The following is a 20,340-nucleotide window of genomic DNA, read 5'->3' on the forward strand; positions in this document are numbered from 1 at the left end:
AGTCTAATAGAGAAAATAATGAACACATTCTTAAAAGTGTGGTTAAAAATATTAAATGCAAGCCCGGTGCTAGTGGCTCACGCCTGTAATCCTAGCTACTCAGGAGACTGAGATCTGAGGATCACGGTTCAAAGCCAGCCCAGGCACTAAAGTCTGTGAGACTCTTCTCTCCAATCAACCACCCAGAAAACTGGAGATGGCACTGTGGCTCAAGTGGTAGAGTGCTTGCCTTGAGCTGAAGAACTGAGGGACAGCGCCCAGGCCCAGAGTTCAAGCCCCACAACCGACTATATGTATTATATATATATATATATGTGTGTGTGTGTGTGTGTGTGTGTGTGTGTGTAATATTATTTATAATATATAATATGTATAATATATATTAAATGCTGTAAACCTGGTCAAAGGAATGACACATAGCTGAGGGATGGTATAGTTAATCCATGTATAAAGGTCTCCACAACTTCAGTTGTGGAGGGCTAGGAAGGGCACTGACCAGGAGTCAACAGCTATGGGTTCTGGTAAGATATTTGGGCAAGAATTCAATGGCACTGATCTTTCCTGGAAATGGTTGGTAATGGTATGGCGATTATGGGAGATGATTAAATTTGAACTAGCTTTTCAAACTGTAAAATGTTCAGCCAGGCATCCCAGTCACAAAAGAAGCAGAGATCAGAAGAATCACAATTCAAAGTCCACAAGTCCACTCTAAGCAAAAGGCAAAAGAGCCTCTCTGAAAAATAACTAAAGAAAAAAAAAGGAATAGGAGCATGACTGAAGTGACATGATTGAGGCCCTCCGTTCAAACCCCTGTACCACAAAAACAACAAGCCAACACAAATCTGTAAAAATGGTTATATGGAAAGGTGCCACATGGCTAGAAAGTAGGCTAGAGTTAGGTGGTAACTGTTGAGAGGAATGGGACCAACCAAGTTGCAGGCTTCATGAAGAAGGTAAACTTGAGCTGTGTAGCACTTGGACAAATGAAGCAAAGGGATGAAGAGTCATTCCAAGCTAGGAGATTAGCATGAGCAGAACAAAGGCGCAGAGATAGGAAGCAATACAGCAGAGGAAGGAGTACATTCATGGTGGGTTTATTTCTCTTACTGCAACCAGTTGCTTTTTTTCTTTCTTTTTTTGGGGGGGTCCAGTCATAGAGCCTGAACTCTGGGCCTGGGCGCTGTCCCTCAGCTCTTCAGCTCAAGGCTAGCACTCTACCACTTGAGCCACAGCGCCACTTCCGGTTTTTTTCTTTTTGCTTCTGTGGTGCTGAGGAATCAAACCCAGGGCCCCAGGCATGCATGGCAAGCGCTCTACCACTGAGACACCTTCCTAGCCCCACAACCAGTTGCTTTTACCACCAACTTTCATTTTTTTCCTCTTACTATAAAGAGGAAAATGAAATATTTTCCCAAGTCATATCCTTGTTAAGAATAGGAGAAGGAAGGAAAAAAGAAGGAAGGAAAGATGGAAGAAAGGAGGAAGGAAGAAAGGAAAAGAAAGAGAGGGACAAGAGAGGAAGGACCTACAGTTACATGTTACTAGAAAATGGGAGAGGGGGCTGGGAAGGTGGCTCAGTGGTAGAGCGCTTGCCTTGCATGCCTTGAGGCCCTGGGTTCGATTCTTCAGCACCACTATAAGCAAAAAGAAAAAAGCTGGAAGTAGCGCTGTGGCTCAAGTGGTAGATCGCTAGCCTTGAGCTGAAAAGCTGAGGGACAGTGCCAAGGCCCAGAATTCAGGCCCCACAACAGGATCCAAAAAAGAAAAGAAAAATGGAAGAGTGAATTTTCTTTTTTTGGTAGGCTCACAGACAAGTTCTATTTAATATGAAAATGGCATGATTCATTATTTAAATATGCAATTAATATATGCAATTCTAAAGCAAACCTGGCCACTTCATTCATTTGTAGACTCCCCCCAGAACCAGACATTTGATGTCACTGTAATTCCAGGTACCCAGAAGCTGGAGATCTATGAGTCTGAGGCCAACCTTGTTAACCCAGTGAGACCCTGACTAAGAAAAACAAACTAAACAAACAGACCTTCAGTTTAAATATTTATAGAGAGGCCGTGTGCTTGGAACACAAACTTGAAGACTCAGTCAGTCCTGATTACAATCCACTTGATTTTTCAAACTTTGGTGGTTTGTGACTTAAATTGGATTTCGACCATAAGAAAGGGGGCGGGGGAGGTGGGTGAATAGAACGTTCCCAGATGGACAGCCAAGTCAACTTGGTCTTCTATACCCCCAATTCAAGCTGCTCCCCTGATTTCCCAACCTGAAAAATCAAATAACAGAATTGCTTTGTAAAAGGAGCCCAGAAAAAAGGTTTTAACGGCTACAATAAAGAATTTTTCCCCACGTTTGGCTACTCCAAACTGTCCCCACCCTCCCTAGCTAAATGGAAGGTGGTGTGTGTGTGTGTGTGTGTGTACTTTTCCCCATAAAGCGAGATTGCCTACCCAAGGGAAAATCTGTCACCTCGAATTCTGTTCTTATTACATCATTCTGGAGGGTGTGTGTGTGTGGGATATGTTTTATGCAAGACGTACAGGAATATATTCACATATATGTACATAAACATCTGTTTGCACAAGGACTGTCAAGGCAAATATATCCCAGCCATTGGCAATCATTGGTGGCATGAGAAAGATCCTTTTCACTACCGCGTGTGCAGATAGTCTATTGAAAAATGGATGACACAATTTTAAATAATGCATGAAGAAGCTGGGGGGAGGAGGGGGAGAGCAAGGAAGGGAACCCCACCACGTCGGGGGGGGGGGGGGTCGGGGGAGCTCATTGTGGTGGAACGATTTGGACACTGACTTGGAGTCAGGAAGGGAGAAGAAGCTGATCCGAAGCCACATCCAGAGCCTGGAAAGGAATGACAGGAGGTGGCGATCTTTTCTTCTCCGCAGGGGAGAGCAGAGCGGCAGTTCCTTTCATCCGAGACCGGCTTCCAGTTTATCTAGACTGGAAGAGGAGGGGAAAAGGGGAAAAAAATAAAAAAAAGAAGGCGAACCCCTTGCCGTGCCATTGTTCCCACAATGCCGTGACTCGGATTCGAACCGAGGTTGCTGCGGCCACAACGCAGAGTACTAACCACTATACGATCACGGCGAGCTACCGGGGACCTGTGGGGCGAGCCTTCCGAAAGTCCTCTTCAACACTCATAGGCCGGCCCACTGGCTACGTCACCGCCTGACTAACCAACGGGGCGGGGTTTCGGCCTGACGCGGACGGTGGGGAGTGCGCAGGCGCATTACGCTCTTAGCCCGTTGGCTTGAGTGGTTCTTGTTTTGGTTCTTTTTTTTTTGGTCCAGAGAAGCTGAGGATGACGCTACTGGGAAGTTGGGGTGGGTTGGGGGTTGGGGGAGAGGCGGGGAGGAGGGTGGTGCTGGCGATCCTCCCGGCTTCCCGGTGAAGGGGGTGGGGGAGACCGCTGGGAGGGGGTGGTGGTGGTGGCGGGGCTCAGACCCATCGCTCCCAGAGGCCTGCAGGGGGCGATCCTCACCGGGGTGTGTGTGTGCGGGGGGCTGGGGGGGGTGGAGGGGGGCTGAAGGGTGGGGGAGGCCTCCTGATGGCTTGATTTCCCCGCAGCTGGGACCCATCGAGGCCTTGCGGAGCGAGTGGACGTTCCCCCCGGACCCAGATCGGTTACTAGACCGAAGTCAGCCTCTCTCGGCCCCGCCACCCAGTCCTTGCAGCCTCTCGGACTCCCCGATGCCCCCCCCCCCCTCATCCGAAGCCCGGGAATGCTCACCTCCCTGCAGCCAGCAGGGACCCCCCGCCCCCCCCTCCACGGATTTTGTTTCTCCCCCTTCTGGTCCACCTGCTCGCACCCCCCCCCCCAAGCACCTTTGGGCCCAATCCAATAGGCGATGACTGTTTACGAAACGGAGGATGCGCCCACGGTCTCTGACACATGAATTGAGGGTCCCCATGGAAGTCTTCCTTCGGCGTCTTCAGCCCCAATGAGCCCCTCCGGGGACACCGGAGTGGGGGGGGGGGCTCTGGATGAACACGATCAGATCACTGCTGTCACTCCCGAGAGTCGCAGGACATCCAACAAGCTCTGCTAGCTATTTCTCGGCTTCCCACTCCCCAGGTACTTGCATTCAATCAACAGGTACTTGAGGAGCGCCTGGGAGAGGCCCGGGCCCCGCGGGGGGGGGGGGGCTTATAGCAGTGGGGGGCCTTTATAAAGAAGATTTAGGGAGAAACACTCAGAAAGAGGAATTACTACACCGCCTTGTCCACACTCCCTGCAAGCCTCTGCATATTAAATTATCCCGTTTTTCCCCCCACTAACATTTTATATTAATTTTTTTATTAGCATACATTATTAAGGGAGGGGGGGTTGTGAAATTTCCATACAAGCTATCCCAATCCACCGACCCCCTCTACCACTTTCCCCCTCTGCCCCCCAGCCCCCCTCCAGAAACAATTCCAACAGGTTTCAGACATGCATCTAAAACTGCCATCATGTTTCCTCTCTCCATTCCCCCTCCTCTCCATAACCGACCCCCCGCCCCGAGCCTGTTTTAGTCTCCTGACATGCATTTGTTTTTTTAAAGTGCATATTCATTGCACAAAGGGGTTTCAATCATATTCTGCTTTTTTAAGAGGTACCTTCCAGGAGCCTTCCTTCCAGGAGCCTCCTCTTCCAGAACGATCTGGAATCCACGCCAGGGCGTTTGGGTGGAAATCTGCGAGACGATGTCCTTTCACGTTTCAGCCTGGCGAGTTCCCGGTGCTTTTGTCTCCCGAAACGTCCCCCAGTCGCTTAGGCACCAGGAAGCCCAAATCCTTGGGTAGTCCGGTTGTGAATCAACTTTATCCTGTGACAAGGGAACGGGATCCATTTCCTCCATCGTAACGATGGAGGGTTTAAAAAGAAAAAAGAAAAAAAAAAAAAAATGGAGGAGATGGACAAAACGCTGGCCCCTTGCCGTGCCATTGTTCTCACAATGCCGTGACTCGGATTCGAACCGAGGTTGCTGCGGCCACAACGCAGAGTACTAACCACTATACGATCACGGCGAGCTACCGGGAACCTGGAGCCAAACGGCCTCCCTTAGTCTCTTCTCTGTCAAGAGTCCCGCCCCCTTTTGACGTCATCACCCCGTCCCGGCTAGTTCCCGCCTATCAGCAACCTCGCCGCCGCGCCCGCAGCCGCCGAAGCCGGCGCGCTTTCTCCTCAGCTTTCGGGGCGGACTCGGAGCTCGCGATACACTTCCTCCCCCCCCTCCCCACCCTGTTTCTCTAAGATAGCGTTTGTTTTTTTTTTTGGGGGGGGTGGTGGTACTGTGGTCAGAATTCCTTTTCGTAGCATGTTGAGAGAGAACGACGAGTCCCTCCCGCTGACCTGCGCGACCCCGGGCTCGCCACACGTCACGGTGGGCCCGGCGTCGTCGGCGTCCCGGCGTCGGCCGAGCGCTCCCACGTCCCCCCCCCCCCCCCCACTTCGGCGGTGTACGCGGGTCTCCCAGGCAGAGCCTGGCGCTGTCCTCCCCCCCACCTCACCCCCGCCCCGGGGGGGGGCGTGGAAGGGGTCAGCTGGCGCTCCCTCCGCGGAAAGTTCGAGAAAGACCGGACGGCGGCTCTCCACACCTCAAGGACGGCCCTTGGCGCCCGGCAGGCCGTGGCGTCCCGGTAGCTCGCCGTGATCGTATAGTGGTTAGTACTCTGCGTTGTGGCCGCAGCAACCTCGGTTCGAATCCGAGTCACGGCATTGTGGGAACAATGGCACGGCAGAGGGCCGCCCTTCGTTTTAGGGATCCCCCCCCCCCCCCCCGTTCCCGGGGTCATCAACCCCGAGAAGCTGTGTGTGGTTGGCCCATTGGGCTTAGGTCAGGGCCGACAGTTTTTTTTTTCCCCGGGAAGAACGACTCTGGGCCGCGACGTGTTCCTTGGATGTGATTTTCTTTACGTGGCCAGTTTCTTGTGCTGATGGTTTACTCCCTGCTGCCTTAGGTCCTTCGTGCTTTTTGTTAATGCAAAGACACATTTCCCTGTAAGGGCACTCAGTGGTTTGTCTCATGTAAAAACTAGTGGGTCTGCTCACCAACTAGCCAACCCCTTCCATCCCAATAGGTGAATATCTTTTTTTTTGTTGTTTTTTTTTTGTTTTTCCAGTCTGGTAGGATGATGGTGTAGTTGTACAAAGGGGTTACAATTCCGTAAGTCCAGTTTTGAGTACAGTGCTGCTTGGGCCCTGTCACCCCTTCCCTTGTTTTCCTCCATTTCTTCCCTCTTGTCCCTATTCTCAAGTTATTTAGGAATGTCTTTTTTTAAAAAATATATTTTATATATTTTTATATATTTTATAATATATATATAATATATATTATATTTTTTATATATTCTGGGAGCTACTACTCTGTCTTCATTTGGTACCCGTCAATGGTCAAGCCATGGAGTGGTTTCTGTGAAACGTCTCATTAACGTTTGGTGGCCCAGGTGTTCTAGTAGTAAGGTGCAAGCTTTTGATTAAGGGTTAGAAGAAGGCAGGTTAGACAACGCACTGAGCCATGTTTGATTTAGATCTTGAGACAACTAAAAATATGACCAGATGTAATGAAAGTATTAGTTCTTTTCGCCACTATGAAGGATGCCCCAGAAATGATACTCACTTTCTCTTTGAGGCTTTTTATCTCTTACTCTGGGCTTAAAAAGCAAATTTAACTTGTTTTATCTGCACTTTAAGAGTGAAACTCAATACGTTCAACACATTAGCATGAGGCAGAATGAAAGTGAGCTTTGGAGTTGGTTCTCTTGTGTTTGGTGGTGGCTTTGTCACCACGGAGGAAGGAATGAATGAGAGAGGGATCAAGAAATAAACCTCTGCCTCTGCAGCGACTCCTCCTGGTCCTGCGGTGGCAAAGCAGGTTGGGGAGCATTTGTGAGAGACGGGCATTCGATGGGGTTGTGCTTTTACTCACAATCCATCAACAAATACTGAACAGGATGTTAAAAAACAAGACACCGCTGCAGTGTTCCTGGGTTTCTCAGTACCCAGTTCCCTCGATTTGATGAATTTAAAGCCACACAACAGGATAGCTCACATCATGGGATGTTCTGAGTAGAAAAGAATAAGGAAAGGTGAACCTGAGATTTTGGCTGTTACAATCATCTAGAAAATGAACATCACTAACAAAAACCAACACAAACCAGCCAATAGGAACATGATATCTTTATACCTCAAATCCCTCACCAAATAACTTCACCAAGTTTTTACTATGTGAGCTGAATTTAGGTGACAAGGTAGGAAACAAAGGCTCTTGCTCATTCCCAGTGGCTCTGCCCCCATGTCCTTGCTGTGCTTGCTTGCAAGCGCTTCTGTACTCTGTGCTATGAGTTCACCCTAGAGCCTAGGAGTGGGGGAAAGTAATGAGTTGTCATTATGCTTATTACTAATAAACACAAGAAAACAAAAGCCACCAACTACTATCTGATGTAACCTACTGGTTATCTATATCCTAAGCCAGGAAAACTGAACGGAGAGTTGCACTGTGACTTGGATATAGGGAGAGTAACAGGATGGGAGGTGATTTCCTGTACTTCCCACTGCTGATTTTTTTTGGCCTGGAGATGGATGAATGCAGCTATCAAAATTTCATAACAACCTGATTTAAGGTCACTCTGCCAGTTTCCCTTACTGATTTGAAGCCTACAAAGTAGACTTCGGTACTGATTTGACAGCCCATTAGGCTTTCCTGCAGGGAAAAGCTCTGCTTTGCTCAAGCTTTTGCATTGTTGACACTTATTCTTTAAATGTGATATTTTGGTTCAGATTCTTTTGTGTGTGTGTGTGTGTGTGTGTGTGTGTGTGTGTGTGTGTCTGGTGCTAGGCCTGGGCACTATCCCTGAACTTTTTTTTTGTTTGTTTGTTTGAGATTTTCTTTAAATTGAGTTTTATTTCATTTAATTTATGTTTTCTTCATCACCAGTACCTATGGCACAATAAAGATAAAACTACAAAGGTGCAAATTATCAGCATGTGTTTGACAATGACAGTCACAATTTTTGGTGTGTTTCACTACATATCTCATTTTTCTTTTTTTTGGGTCCGGTCGTGGGGCCTGAATTCTGGGCCTGAGCACTGTCCCTCAGCTTTTCAGCTCAAGGCTAGCGCTCTACCACTTGAGCCACAGCACCACTTCCACCTTTTTTCTTTTTGCTTATGTGGTGCTGAGGAATCGAACCCAGGGCCTCAGGGATGCAAGGCAAGCGCTCTACCACTGAGCCACCTTCCCAGCCCCTTCTTTTTCTTTTTTTTTAAACAAAATTAATAGTATAATTTAAGAATCAGATCAGAGCTTGATCACTGTCAACCAGATTTCACCTTGGTGATGCTGGACACATTCAAACATTGAATTTGTATAAAATTTAATTTGTACACAATTTACTCTGTTGGGGTAGGAATTGAATGAAACACTTCAATTTTTTTTTTTTCTCGATTCAGGGTCTTGTGATGGAACCTGGCATGGCCTTAAACTGGTTATCCTCCTGCCTTTGAGGGCTGGAATTATAAATGTGAACCACCACACTTGGCTCATGCCTTTCCATCTTTAACAGAAATTTTTATATTATTCCCTAGAATATCTGCACACTTTTCAAAGTACTGACATACTTAGAAAAATGATATATACCAAGATGAGAAATCCATGAAGAGCATGGTTTCTACATGTATTTCTCTGTAAGGAATGTGCTGAATTTTCTGCATAAGATAAATTCTGTTCCTTAATACCAACAAGTACCTTCATAAGAAAGTTACTAAGTGTAAGAAAAAAACATTCCAAAACACATAACCTGGACAGTACAGAAATGAAATATTCGTTGAATAAAAGGATGTGGTAATCTTTCTGTGGAGAAAAAAACATTGAGGAGATTTATATATATTCTGAAAAGTAAACTAGCTTTGAAAAGTAAACTGGCTTTGCCGTTCTCTGTTCAAACACTTGGTATAGCTATAGACTGAACCAACAACTTCCTATGTTTTGGAATCAGTCTTCCTGCCAATGAACTACATCCCCAGCCACAGAACATAATTCTTGTACTTAATCTTTTATGCTAAAATATGTGTATGTATGTCCTAAAAAATCACAGTGAAAAATATTTGAGAAATATTCAACCATTTATTTGGTTTGGTCCTGAGTATTGAACTCAGGATCAGAGTACTGTCCCTGGTTTTTTTTTTTGTTCTGTTTTGTTTTGTTTTTTACAATTTTTTTTTTTTTTTGGGTCCGGTCGTGGGGCCTGAACTCTGGGCCTGGGCACTGTCCCTCAGCTCTTCAACTCAAGGCTAGCGCTCTAGCACTTGAGCCACAGCGCCACTTCCAGCTTTTTTCTTTTTGCTTATGTGGTGCTGAGGAATCAAACACAGGGCCTCAGGCATGCAAGGCAAGCGCTCTACCACTGAGCCACCTTCCCAGCCTCTCTCTTGCTTTTAAAACTGTTTGTTTTATGAGTGTTGGTTCTGGGAATGTGGCTGCCCCCACCCATCACTTCAGCTGGATAATCAAACTCTTTCCCAGGTTTCAGTGCCAAAAAAATGGCAGGCAGTACAAGAATCCTTTACTCACACATTGCAGCTCTGTTTCTGGTTTTGGTTGGATTTGTCACTTTCTGCAGGTATCTGGTGTTCACTGTAAGTCACTTTGTTTTTCTTTCTTCTGTCTGGTAGTCTTTGAGGTACAGAAGCAGGTCCCTTCTTTTGCTACATCCTAACTTCCATTAAGGAGTAGCCAAGCTTTGAATTGAAATCTATGGCACTTAGATATTAATAGGCTGTTGAGCCAGGTGCTGGAAGCTCACTCCTATAATTCTAGCTACTCAGAAGGCTGAGATCTGAGGATCACAGTTCAAAGCCAGCCTGGGCAGAAAAGTCAGTGAGACTCTTATCTCCAATTAACCACCAGAAAACCAGTGCCCTACTACTTGAGCCACAGTGCCACTTCCAGCTTTTTTCTGCTTATGTGGTGCTGAAGAATTGAACCCAGGGCCTCATACATGCAAGGCAAACAACTCTACCACTGAGCCAACATCCCAGCCCTCATGGGTATTTTAAGGTACAGGTTCCAACAATTACAAGAATATTTTAAGCAACATGCTAGCAAAATCTGATTTGGAATAAATTCGAGCTGTGTAGTAGGTGCCTAGGGAGGAGGCTACATTTCCACTAGGAGGCGCTGTATCCCAGATGAAAAGACTAACACAAAAGGAAAAGGAGCTAACATCCTGCTGGGACTGGTGGCTCAAGCCTGTAATTCTGTCTCAGGAGGCTGGGATCTGAGGATCTTGGTTCAAAGCCAGCCTGGAAAGAAAAGTCCGTGAGACACTTATCTCTAATAAAATACTCAGAGAAAGTCAGAAGCAGCACCGTGGCTCAAGTGATAGAGTGCTAGCTTTGAGCACAAAGGGACAGCAAGCGCCAAGGCCCTGAGTTCACACACCAGGACCAGGGGGAAAAAAAAAAAAAGGCCGCCTTTCCTTCCACCTACTTATCCATCTATCCATACATTCACTCCAGTCCTTTTGCTTTTCTTTCATGTAGGACTTACTGCTTTCCCCATAATCCTCCTATTCTTGCCTCCCAGGCAGCTGTAATTATAAGCATGCGTCATCATATCGTCTCTGAAAAGGAAATTTATTGGAATGTTTTATTTATATATAAATCATATTTGAAAATTTTGTAGTAATAAATGAATAGCTGTTTTGGCAGAGGAAATACTAGCAATTTTCAGTGAAAATTGAAAAAGTTGTTGAATCTGTGCTAAATGATTTAGGGGTCTGGTTAGCAGTAAAGGCTTAGCCACGAGACACCAAGCTATCTTGTATTTTTACAGAGCAAAATATAGAGTCACTACTCTCCCCCAAACAACAAAGGCCCAACATTTTAATGAGGTAGAAGGTTAAGACATACACAGAAAATAAATCAGATAATAAGCTTTAAAGAAATAATCTAGGGCTGGGAAGGTGGCTTAGTGCTAGGGTAGCTTGCCTTGCATGCATGAGGCCCTGGGTTCGATTCCTCAGCACCACATAAGCAGAAAAAGCCGGAAGTGGCACTGTGGCTCAAGTGGTAGAGCACTAGCCTTGAGCCGAATAGCTGAAGGACAGCACCAGGCCCAGAGTTCAGGCCTCATGACCGACCAAAAAAAAAATAATTAGTGGCTGGGAAGGTGGCTCAGTGGTAGAGTGCTTGCCTCACATGTGTGAGGCCCTGGGTTCGAGTCCTCAGCACCACTTAAGTAGGTAAAGCCAGAAGTGGTGCTGTGGCTCAAGTGGTAGAGCACTAATTAGCCTTAAGCTGAAGAGCTGAGGGACAGTGTCCAGGCCCAAGTTCAAGCTCCATGACTGATAAACAACAACAAAACACTAATATTTTCAGTGGTTTCTTTATAACCCCTCATATGCAGTTAGTGGTATACCAAAAGCAAGAATCTTTGGAAAGAGTCTATGGAAAAGACTTTGTGATAAATGTCCAGCATCATGGCTACTCTAAACATTGCATTGATAAATGTATACTTGCCAGTCATTTCTGTTTATGAATACTTACTGCTCTTAATACTCCTCCCTCTTTCCAGCCAGTTCTAACAGGAGTTCCTCCCACCATAGCCTCTTCTTTGTTGTTATTATCTAAAAATAATGAGAAAGCTTAATAGTACTAATTTTTCATAACAAGCTTTCCATGTATCCTCATCTTCCCTTAGTTGTTCATATTACATGCATAGAAAAGGGCATCTTGAGTATGCAGATTGATGTCAGCATTCTTGATGTCCAAATGAGCAGTATTGGCTACTGCTTCTATTTAAAATTCTGTTGTGTATTGATTGTGATCTAGAGCTTTAAGGCACTACTTGGCATCTTTTCTTGCTTAAGGTGTTTGCCAGTAACACGACAGATTTGATAAGAAACTATTAGGTTGACTCCTGCTTGCCTTCATTCAGGTCATCTTACAAATCTAATGTTTGGTTGTAGGTTTTTTTTTTCTCCCGGTCTTTTCTTTTTATCATCACTTTTAAAATTTGCATTAATCAGCAGTACAAGGAGTTTCATTTTGATATATCTGTATATTTGTACGGTGTACCTTGATCAGACTCACCCTTTCCTGACTCTCCCTCCTACCTCTTCCCCATTGCAGCCTCTTCTTACTACTGTCTGGACCCTGTCCCTACGTCATTTATATAACCTATTATATTATTAAGCAAGCTGGACACGAGGACTCTCTTAACTTGAAAGATAATCATTTAGTCATTGAAAATTTTAATCTTAAATGCTTTATAATTGATTATTAACCTTTATGTTTGTATGCTGTGCTGCCACTGAGTACTTTATTGTAGTTTTCTATCTTTTGATAGATGCAGGCAAATTATCAAGTCAGTAAACCTGGTTTTTTAACATTAGCTTCACAGTGTACTTAGAGAGACCAGCTCTCTTCCCTAATCTTCTTCCCCAGCCCTATTTAAATATCTCTTTATCCAGTTCCTTTCAGAGAACCAGCTAACCTGGTATTTGTTGAAGGGTGTTAAAATATTATCCTTGTACCCCAAAGTAACACAGTTATTTTCTTTTTCTTTTTTTATTATCTTTAAGTAGTTGTACAAAGAAGTTCCCATTCTACAAAACAGTATATGAATACAAAGTGTCTGACAACATTGTCACCCATCTCTCTTAACCCATCCCTTCTCTCACTTTTTTTTCTTTAATTGAGATTAGGTGATTATATAAATTTCACATATTTCACAGTTTTGTGGAATAGTGATACTTAGAGTCACAAACACACTTTAATTTTCACAAGGCAAATTGTCATTATCATGGTCTATACAGTCTGTGAATTCTATGAGCTTTGACTTTACAAGTTATTTTTTCACATCAGGTGATGTTTACATTTCTTTCCTTTTGCTTAGTCTGGGCTGTTCCCACTTAATTCTATTCCTCCTCCTGACCTCCTTCTGTTCCGTGCATTGCATATATCTACCATATTTATGGTCCAGAGCATGGAGTCATTTAGCAATGATATGACAAAATGGGTGGCTTTCTTTTGTTTCTTGAGTCTTGTTTGCCATATCTTCTTGTATTTTGGCAGTGCTGCAGTAAACATGGAGGTGCGTGTGTCTTTGTATACTGGTTCCTGTTGCTCAGTGTAGATGCCTAGGAGTGGTATGTCTGGGTCATAAGGGAGGTCTATATTTAGCTTTTGGAGGTATCTCCAGACTATTTTCCAAAATTGTTGTATTAGTATACATTCCCACCAGCAATGCAGTAGGGTTTCTCTTTCTCCACATCCCCTCCAGCATTTGTCATTGGCTTACTTTAGGATGTAGGCCATTCTGATTGGGGTAAGGTGGTATCTCAGTATTGTTTTTATTTGCATTTCCTTCACAACCAGGGATGGTGAACATTTCCTCATGTGTTTCTTTGCTATTTTTATCTCTTCTTCTGAGAAGTCTCTCTTTAGTTCCCTTGCCCATTTTATGATTGGTTTGTTAGATTTGTGAGGGGTTAGTTTCTTGAGTTCCCTGTATATAATGGCTATTAGAACCTTGTCTGATATTTTGCTGGTAAATATTTTTTTCTCAATTAGTAGGCTGTCTTTCTAGTTTGGTTGCTATTTCTTTGTCTGTGCAGAAACTTTTTATTTTAAGGTAGTCCCATTTGTCCAGTCTCTCTCCAATTTGTTGTGACCCTGGGACTCTGTTTAGGAAGTTCATGCCTGTGTCTATAAGTTCAAGTGTCTTTCCTAGTCTGTCCTGCAGTAGTTTCAGAGTATCAGGTTTGATGTTAAGATCTTTAATCCATTTTGAGTTGATGTTAGTTCATGGTGATAGGCTAGGGTCCACTTTCATTTTTCTGCATGTAACACAGTCATTTTAATGGAATTCTCTCGAACCAACCTCTCAGACCTCTCATACAGATGGAAAAAAAAATGATTCTCTGGTACCACCAGGGTCTTGTGGTGTACCTGGGTCTTCAAAGCACACATCATCTAAGACATGGCAAAGAGCAATGAAGTATGGAAAAGTATGTCTATAAGTGAAGTAGAGCATGTAACACAAGAGTCAGCTTAGACTGTATGTCTCTCATTTAACCCTCAGATTATAGCACTCCCATATCCCTATACTGTCTATTTTATTTATTTATTTATTTTATTTATTTATTTATTTTTTGGTCAGTCGTGGGGCTTGAACTCTGGGCCTGGGCGCTGTCCCTCAGCTCTTCAGCTCAAGGCGAGTGCTCTACCACTTGAGCTACAGCGCCACTTCCGGTTTTCTGGTGGTTTATTGGAGATAGGAGTCTCACGGTCTCTCCTGCCCGGGCTGGCTTTGAACCGCGATCCTCAGATCTCAGCCTCCTGAGTAGCTAGGATTACAGGCGTGAGCCACCAGCGCCCGGCTGTCTATTTTATTTATTTAGCCAATCCTGGGGCTTGACCTCAGGGTCTGGGCACTGTCCCTGAGCCTCTGTGTGCTCAAGGCTATCACTTTACCACTTGAGCCACAGCATACTTCAGCCTTTTCTGAGGAATTGAACCCAGGGCTTCCTGCATGCTAGGCAAGCACTCTACCACTAAGCCACATTTCCAGCCCTATACTGTCTCTTTAGAGTGCAGTTCTCTAACAGTTATTTCCTTCTTCTGTCCAGCTTCCTCACTTGGCACTTTGCCCAAGCTAATCCAAGCCCAGCTCTGGTCCCACCATCCTAGTTTACCTTTGGCTCCCACAACCTCCTACGGGAACTTGAAGGTACAAAGTGAAAGGAATATGTTCTTCCTAATTTAGGAACAACATTGAACCTAAATATAGGGATAGAGAAAGAAAGCCACAGAGAGAAGAAAAGAAGCAATTATTGAACATGGCTATGTCCCACATGATGTGTTAAAGTCTTTTATTTATTTCATTTAATTAAATGTATTATTTCATTTAATTCCACAGCTTTCTAAAGATGGCAAAGTTCTTTCCCTTTCAAATAGCTTGTCAGGGACCAACAAACACTTGGGTGTGGTTATAGAAGATTGTTGAGTGTGGTTCAGAAAACAGGGCATAGAATGCTGAGAAAGACATATGAGAAAGACCTATGTCCTCTCTCACATGTGGCGCCCATATCTGAAAACAAAAGGAGATGAGTATAAAATTCAAGGAATGCTTAGTGGTAGGAATCTGTGGGAGGAGGAAGGTGAAAGGAGAGAGTAAAGGCTGGGGAATGAAAATACTTGGTGGGCATGTGTGAAAAATGCAGTAATCAAATCTATTAAAAATATTTTTTAAATTTTTATTTAATTTTTTTTTTTTTTGTCAGTCATGGGGCTTGAACTCTGGCCTGTCCCTCAGCTCTTCAGTTCAAGGCAAGCACTCTGTCGCTTGAGCCACAACACCACTTCTGGTTTTCTGGTGGTTTATTGGAGATAAGAGTCTCACAGACTTTCCTGCCCGGGCTGGCTTTGAACCATGATCCTCAGATCTCAGCCTCCTGAGTAGTTAGGATTATAGGCATGAGCCACTGGCACCTGGGTAAAAGTATTTTTAAAAGGAGGATAAAAGAGGGGCTGGGAAAGTGGCTCAGTGGTAGAGTGCTTGCCTTGCATGCATGAGGCCCTGGGTTCGATTCCTCAGCACCACATAAGCAAAAAGAAAAAAGCCAGAAGTGGTGCTAGCCTTGAGCTGATGAGCTGAGGGACAGTGCCAGGCCCAGAGTTCAGGTCCCATGACTGGACCCCCCCCCCAAAAAAAAAGGAGGATAAAAGAGTAATAGAAGATAAGTTTGATCAAAGTACATTACATGCATATATGGAAATACTACCATGAAGCCCTTTGTATAATTAATATATGCTAATAAAAATGGAGATCCTATTTTCTCCTGCCTGGTTTTACTCTTGTTCTATATCTATATCTCCCCCGACCTGTCAGATTTCCCTGGACTACACTGTGTGGCTGGCTCCAGGGTTTTTTTTTGTTTGTGTTTTGTCAGCTGTGGGGCTTGAACTCTGGGCCTGGATGCTATCCCTCAGCTCTTTAGCTCAAGGCTAGTGCTCTACCACTTGGGCCCACAGCACCACTTCCAGTTTTCTGAATGGTTTATTGGAGATAAGAGTCTCACGGACTTTCCTGCCCCGCCTGGCTTTGAAACACGATTTTCAGATCTCAGGCTCCTGAGTAGCTAAGATTACAGGCGAGAGCCACCAGTGCCAGGCCTGGCTCCAGTTTTGTCTTTGAGGATGCACTGTTCTAAAACCTCTTTGTTCTTTGTGTTATGTCTATTTTATGGGAAGGAATGAAATAAGTAGAGGGGCTGGAGAGTGAAGGAGAGGATTAAGACGCGTATCCAAACCTGGTGCTGGTGGCTCACATCTGTAATCCTGGCTTCTTGGGAGGCTAAGATGTGAGGATCACCGTTCAAAGCCAGCTCAGGTAAGAAATCTTAGTCTGTGAGACTTTTATCTGTAATTAACCATGGAAATAGTTAGTTATAAGTAGAGCTGTGGCTCAAAAGTAGTAGAGCACTAGCCTTGAGCAGAAAATGCTCAGGGACAGTACCCAGGACCCTCCACCGGCAAAAAAGTAGATCCAAGAGATCAGTTTGACCCAAGAAGATTTAGTCTTGTCAGTAAAAGGAATTGCCCTTTGATCATTGTCTGAAATGAGATGAAAATGGAATGGGAGAAAGGATCAGAAAACATCTCCCTGTGGTTTAGTACGGATGGAGTAATAGATTAGCAAAACTTTTAGAATCTATTCCTAAACTACACTGTATCAAATGCTTTTGGAATGTTGAACACATTTACTTAGAGGCCAGCAGTATAAGCCTGTGATTTGAGTACCTCCACTGTCCACAGCCAGTGCAGTTGGCATTAGCAGGAAGGTCATAAGGCCCATTTAGCTTTGAGAAATTGGCCTCTACACCCACTGATAACAACTTCTTTATGACATTTGTTATCTTACCTTGGTACTCAGGTCAGACAGAATTGAACAAGGAAGGGGAGGTAGAATTTCTATGGAGTCAGCAAGATTTCCAAATCTATTTTCTTCCTTAATTGATAAAAAGTTAACAGAATATAGTATTTTCACTTAACATTAACTCAGCCAGTGATAAGAAACTAGAAAATTTCAGTTGTTGATTTTTTCCCCCTTTCCTCTAAGTGTAATTTTTCCATTTAATCAATTCCTCCCATCCCCCCTCCTCCCACTTCTCCACAATCGCAAAGTGACCTTATTGGGGTTGCATTAGCAGTCAGGTCAATTTTATAGAGGTAAAGCTGTTTTCTCATTCCAGCTCTACCCTAACAGTATGATTTTGAAATAGGGATACTACATCTAAGAAATGTCATCTTGGCATCTTGATAGAAGTTAATAGAAGATGGAGACTTTCTGAGAACTCTAGAGGTTATAGAGGACATGCTTTGGATTGCAAATATGTCATAAGTTGTTAGGTTCTAGGAAGCTTATGCTTTCTCTAGATAATTGGGGTCCTGATTACCCCCTATTGATCCCCTGGATAGCCTGCTTTGCCTGCGTATAACACTTTCATTAGGAATATGTGTCCTTTGGGGGAGGAGGGGGGAGGCTGGGAAGGGATGTGAAGGATAAACAAAGGAGGAGGCTGCAATGCTTGGTAAGAAATGTACGCATTATCCTGCCCATGTAATTGTAACCCCTCTGTACAGTATGTTCACAAATAAAATAAAATAAAATAAAAAGGAATATGTGTCCTTGTCTAGCTTGCTTTGTTTTATATATAACACTTTTGTTAATGCTTGGTCTCCACCCTAATATGTGGTTTTTGCCTTTAAAAGCTTTGTGCTCTTTTTTTTTTTTTTTTCCAGGCTGCAGGTCTTTGAGACAGGAGTTCACCTGCCGACGCTGTCTCTCCAATAAAGACTCCCAATTCAACCTCTCAAAATATGGCTTCCCTGTTTTCTTGTGACCAAGTTCCTGTACAACAATTTTTGACAAGTTATTCATCGCTTTTGAGTCCATTTTTATTTATATATAAATAAACCAGATTAGTAGCTGACTAAATTACCTGTGGGAGATATTGTGAGGATGAATTGTGAAAGTACAGGAAAAAAAATCTCTTGAAAGACTATACAATTTTGCAGAAACAGAGGTATTTCTTCCTACCTTTTGACCATATAGCCCAGAAATAGCTCAGAACTGGGGGAGGGAATTTCAGGACATGCAATTGACTGAGCCATAAACTAAATGATGCTGCTGCGAAATCATTTCATTTTTCCTGATCTTTTAAGAGTGTTCATAGATCAAAGTATAAGTGATAAGACAAAAGTACACTGTAAGGTTCAAGATAGCTAAGAGGATTGATTCATCAGGTTATGAGATGAATGTGAAAGAGATGAATGCTAAGGCTTTAACTTAGTTGGTGAGTGTGTGTGTGTGTGTGTGTGTGTGTGTGTGTGTGTGTGTGTGTGTGCGCGCGCCTGTGTGTGTCTGTGTTGGTCTTGGGAATTGAACTCAGTGCCTAGGTGCTATCCCTGAGCTTTTTTGCTCAAGGCTAACACTCTACCACTTGAGCCACAGTGCCACTTCTGGTTTTTTGAGTGGTTAATTGGAGATAAGCATCTCTTGAGGACTTTTCTGCCCGTGCTGCCTTTGAACCGCAATCCTCAGATCTCAGCCTCCTGAGTAGCTAGGATTACAGGTGTGAGCCACTGGCGCCTGGACAGAGTTTTTTTGTTTGTTTGTTTGTTTGTTTTGTTTTATTTTTTTTGGGGGGGGTCTGGTCGTGGGGCCTGAACTCTGGGCCTGGGCGCTGTCCCTCAGCTCTTCAGCTCAAGGCTAGCACTCTACCACTTGAGCCACAGCGCCACTTCTGGCTTTTTCCTTTTTGCTTTTGTGGTGCTGAGAAATTGAACCCAGGGCCTCAGGCATGCAAGGCAAGCACTCTACCACTGAGCCACCTTCCCAGCCCCCCCTTCCTCCCTACTTATTTTTTTGAGTGTTTGGTCTCAGTGTGTTGTCTGTCTGGGCACAAGTCTTTTGAGAGCAGAGACTATAGCTATTATTACCAGCCTCTGTTTTCACTTTAAGACTGTAAACTCAGGATTATATTACCAGCTTTCTTGACACATCTGTGTTGCCTTAGTGATTCCTAGGTTCTCAATGGCAAACATCTGGCTCATGTTTAGGTCTTTAACAGCCAAAACAAAACTTGGTGATAATGAGTACTTAATAAATACTTGAGTGAATTAATAAAAAGAATTCCTGTCAGTTGTTTGGCAAAGAGGAAATGTTTTTCCATTACAAAATAAAGTAAGTTTCATGGTCTGGAAGGTGGCTCAGTGGTAGAGCGCTTGCCTTGCATGCCTGAGGCCCTGGGTTCGATTCCTCAGCACCACATAAGCAAAAAGAAAAAAGCCAGAAGTGGCGCTGTGGCTCAAGTGGTAGAGTGCTAGCCTTGAGCTGAAGAGCTGAGGGACAGCGCCCAGGCCCAGAGTTCAGGCCCCACGACTGGACCCAAAAAAAAATAAAAAATAAAGTAAGTTTCTGAGTGGAGAGACTTGTTTTACATACTACCAATGCTTAGCCCACAGTGAGTGCTGCAGTATAAATGCTGTAAGTCTGAAATGTCCATAGGATACTTAAATTGAAATGTGTACTCCTCCCCCTATATATAGTGAGCAAGGTCAGGACTGCCAACCAATGACAGAAGCTCCCATTTACCCTTATGCCTCATGTTGATTCCTTCTGCAGAGCAGAAGGAATCCGACTACAGAGCAGAAGGAATCCTCGAAACTGTGGTAAGCCAGGGTATTGGAGGAGAGCAGGAGCCTGATTTGCCATTTTTTAATGTATCATATTTATATGAAAGAGAGGTAGTTTTGTGCCTGTACAGGAAGGGTACTAGTTCCATGATAGAATTTGGTTATATATGTTTATTGTAATGATATATTTTCTTGGAGGTGGATAATCCTGGGGATTCAATTCAGAGTTTTGCAGTTAATCAGGCAGGTACCCCACCATTTGAGTCATACCACCGGCTGGAATGATACTTTAAATGCTTAAAGCAATCATATATTTTTTTAAAGCGTATCCTTTGTGAAAGAAATTTTCTGCAAAGTAAGGAAGTACCTCCAAATGAATCTGCATTATAAATATGAATGGTCAAGTACTAGGTTTGTTATTTTGATACTCAAGTGTTTGCTTAAATGTCTGTATTCATTTTGTTTTAAAACTTTAATTGGAATCATTGACATTCATATTGATTACTCTAAATGCAGATTTCTTTTATTTGACTGATGAAGTGTTCTCTGTGATGCTCAGAAAACAATTCTTAATCTCTACATTGTAGTCATGAACTTGAAAGACGGTTTATCCCTATTT

General features: G+C 43.9%; 1 long non-coding RNA gene and 3 other non-coding genes across 4 annotated transcripts; 1 reads left to right on the forward strand and 3 right to left on the reverse strand.

Annotated features, from left to right (window-relative positions):
* Positions 1–2,132: 2,132 nt before the first annotated feature.
* LOC122114701 lies at positions 2,133–4,142 on the reverse strand. Its single transcript, XR_006148601.1, has 3 exons — positions 3,860–4,142; positions 2,828–2,974; positions 2,133–2,279 (listed from the first exon to the last, which is right to left on the reverse strand). It is a non-coding gene; the product is annotated as an uncharacterized LOC122114701 (long non-coding RNA).
* On the reverse strand, positions 3,050–3,121 carry Trnah-gug. The gene has a single exon. It is a non-coding gene; the product is annotated as a tRNA-His (tRNA).
* An 830-nt stretch (positions 4,143–4,972) lies between the features above and the next one.
* Trnah-gug lies at positions 4,973–5,044 on the reverse strand. Its single transcript has one exon. It is a non-coding gene; the product is annotated as a tRNA-His (tRNA).
* A 619-nt stretch (positions 5,045–5,663) lies between these two features.
* Positions 5,664–5,735, forward strand: Trnah-gug. The gene has a single exon. It is a non-coding gene; the product is annotated as a tRNA-His (tRNA).
* The last annotated feature ends 14,605 nt before the right edge of the window (positions 5,736–20,340 follow it).

The sequence above is a fragment of the Dipodomys spectabilis genome, unplaced genomic scaffold, assembly GCF_019054845.1.
Source record: "Dipodomys spectabilis isolate Male_0828 unplaced genomic scaffold, ASM1905484v1 ptg000108l, whole genome shotgun sequence".
Taxonomy (NCBI): Eukaryota; Metazoa; Chordata; class Mammalia; order Rodentia; family Heteromyidae; genus Dipodomys; species Dipodomys spectabilis.